The sequence below is a fragment of the Garra rufa genome, chromosome 10 (genome assembly GCF_049309525.1).
Source record: "Garra rufa chromosome 10, GarRuf1.0, whole genome shotgun sequence".
NCBI lineage: Eukaryota > Metazoa > Chordata > Actinopteri > Cypriniformes > Cyprinidae > Garra > Garra rufa.
The window spans coordinates 10,665,748-10,669,249 of NC_133370.1; the positions used below are offsets into that span (position 1 = coordinate 10,665,748).

Sequence of the window (3,502 nt, forward strand, 5' to 3'; positions counted from 1 at the left end):
TGAAAGTCCTGATTTTTTTTATATCTGGCCCTAAGAATCTTGTTACTTGAAGATTTCTTATCCGAAAAGCATCCGGAGGAATTACTTTTACACCCGAGTGCACTGTAAAAAATAACCTATAGAATCTACTCAATAAAATTGAGGTAACAATTTGCACTCAGTTTGATTGGGTAGATTCCATCCTATATATTAGAGTAAAAAATACCTATATTTTACAGCTATGACTAACTAAAAAAAAGTAGGTAAATTCTAAGTAATATTTTTGAATACTAATTAGCTATAAAGATTGAGTAATATTTACTCTATTTTAGTAGGCAACAGTTCATCTACTTAATTATTATTTATAATAATTAGCCAATATAAATAATTACACATTTATTCCAGAGAGGTTAAATTTACCTAAAAAAATAATTGTCAGACACAGGATATTGCATTTTACTTTTTATTAACCAAATAACAAACATTTCTTCTTCAAACAAATTAATGCATTCAAAAGAATCCTCTTACAATCAATTTAAGTGAAATACAACTTTATATGATTGATGTTACATAAAACCTCTTAAACACTTCCCATTAAAATAAAAAAAATCTATTAATGTCTTCATGCATGTCAGAATATGTGCTAAAAACAATAATCTTAAATGCTGTCCCACATTTTGTCATTTCAAACTATATAAAAACTGACTTGACATGATTTGTTAAAATGATGGCTACAACACTTGAAAATGAGAGGCTGGGTCCTCCTGGATCATGCATCACCAACATCTTCATCATTTGATTTGTGTCCCTCAAGTTCACCCTCCTGTTAGAAAGAAAAACAAGAAGCATATAATTTTATTTATTTTTAAGATTTGTTTAAGCATATTAACATGTTCCAGTACATTGTTTTCTTTGTGATTCTACATTGCTAGCATGATGCCATTCTAATGTTTTGTTGAGGTGTCTTTTTTATAAAAGTGGGCCATGATATGTTCCAATACAAAAACTGGATTAATCCCCCAAAATTTAATGTCAAGGATAATTAATTCTCACATGTAATTCGTAAAGAGAATTTAACTCCCCCTCATGTTTTTAGCAAATAAGACTTTTGTTAATCTTCAAAACACAAATGGCAATAGTTACATATTTCTATATATATAATATTTCTATATCATTATATTTGCATATAATAAATCAAATCTGAGAAATTTCTGTCCCTCCACTGAAATTCTTTTCACCCATAACTGAGATTTTAAAAAGTTCATAAAGAGATTGTAAAATAAATTTATGTGAGTTGAGTGGATTAATCCAAGTCTCATAAAGAAGCCTGATGAATTTATATGATGAACTTCATAAATTGACATGTAATTATAGGCTTTGTTTTCGTAAATGGAAGCTCAAACTTGTTTGCCTGAAAAGTGAGAACCAATGAGGTTTTGTTCTCATGCATCAAGCAATTAGGGCTGAGCTTATGTTGGCTGATGAATGTAAATGTATAAATAAAAGCCTAAATTAAATCTGTGTATCACTTAAAACGATTGTGCCTCTTAAGAAGACTTGGATTAATCTTAATCTGCTCAAAGTATTTCTTTTTAATGATCTTTTCATGAACTTCTTGAAGCATGAAGAGATTTGGATGAGTAGACTTTCATTTGATGGACAGAAATCAGTCAGTATTCATTCAAAAATATATATTAATTTGTGTATTAAATCACAGTAATTGATATTAGAAATAAAACAGTGGCATCTGGCCAACATTTTGTGTATCTGTTGAGATGCCTGGAGTTGATCAATAACATACCTGACAATCCAGAAAGAGCTCTTCTTGGTCTTCCCCTGGATACTCAATAAGGCAACATACACTGTCCTTTTTCCATAATACTCCGGAACTATAAAGACATGGAATTTAGTTGTTAGAATTTAGTTTTCAAAAAGTTCATATTGCAATGTATCTGCAACCTCAAGATCACTCAAACACATAACTCAAAGTGAATTGACAAAATATATAAAACTCAAGATAACATAAGATCACATAAGGAATATAAAATGCATTAAGCCTACAGATATCTATCTTTTGTTTTTGTCTGTTTCACAACAGCACACGCTAACCGCACATTCATGCTAACCATTAGCTTGGGGACTTAACATTACCTGTAATGTTAGCTATAATACCAAGTGTACATAACACATTATTCACTGAGAGACAGTATAGTTAGTGTACAGTACGGTTTGTTCACAACTTAGCATCACGAATGAAGCACATCACACGCAGACATACGAACATTACGAAGACGAACGCAAACATACTCACAAACGCATATTTTCGCTCGCTCGCTCTCTCTCTCTCTCTCTCTCTCTCTCTCTCTCACTCGCTCGCTCGCTCAACCACGCTCGCTCGCTCAACGTTAAAGCTGTTTGCTCATTTTAGCCGTATACATAAAACTAACGACAGGTAATATATTTGAATCACAAATGTATGTTTTTACTCACATTTACCGGTGCCATTTTTGGACAATGTTCTCAGTTTTCAAAGCTAGTTTGACCAACCACAAATTCTAACAGTCAATCTTTCATGACTGCTGTGGCGCCGACAACATAACACAGAATCGTGCTAGTACAAAATATTTCTGTTGCTCTTAACTTCAAACAAACATTTTAACATTTGTATTCATGATGATATCAGAATGTTTTAAATAAAACGTACCTGTATTTCGACACATCACTGTCCCGCCATTGGCACAGAAGACAAGTATCCAGTGATTCCCTCCTGAACGTTGACGCATGCGCACTTTGTGGTGCTGTAGCACCAGTAATATATACCGAATATTTTTCGGTATATATTACTTAATTCTTTCGTGTTGCATTTATTACTGTAAATTAATAGGTAGTGAGGGTAGAACTTACCCATTATTATATATTTTACTTCCTGACTAATATACTTAAGTAAAATCTAACTGTTTTTTATGGGTTGTATTTAATACCCCCCAGAGTAATTTTTTACAGTGTGCTCTCAGACTGACTCTGATTTCTTTCTTTTCTCTATGGCTGAGATGTGTATGAACACCCTAAAATGCAAACATTTTAAAACAACATTATAGCACAGTCTATAATTAAAAACTGTAGTCTGTAGCAAAGTAAAATGCCCCATTCCTTATCAATTAACAGCCACTAAATTCACTGTAAGCTTTCAGGGGTCTGTTAAAACTCAACGGGCTCAGGGGAGCCAAGAGAGAGGCAGACTCCCATTGTAACTTTACCTGCTGGAGTCAATGTTTTTTTAAAAAACAAATGATTTGTAGACTTTTTCAAGTCATATTTTGTAATATTTGCATTGTTTTATTTTTGTACTATGAATAATTTTCTCATCCAGTTGTTTGAGCAGACACTGCCTCCCTTGCCTCCTCGGCGGAAACGCCCCTGTTCTAAACGCCTGTCTATAAACATGCATTAGACATAATAACAGGCTTTCAGTAAATGTTGCTTATCACTTTGCCAGTGAATGTGTAAAAGTTTCTGCTTTTCT

General features: G+C 32.9%; 1 long non-coding RNA gene across 1 annotated transcript; it reads right to left on the bottom strand.

Moving 5' to 3' along the window:
• Positions 1–506: 506 nt before the first annotated feature.
• LOC141343609 (uncharacterized) lies at positions 507–2,519 on the bottom strand. Its single transcript, XR_012356781.1, has 3 exons — positions 2,470–2,519; positions 1,781–1,868; positions 507–802 (listed from the first exon to the last, which is right to left on the bottom strand). It is a non-coding gene; the product is annotated as an uncharacterized lncRNA (long non-coding RNA).
• Positions 2,520–3,502: the final 983 nt, after the last annotated feature.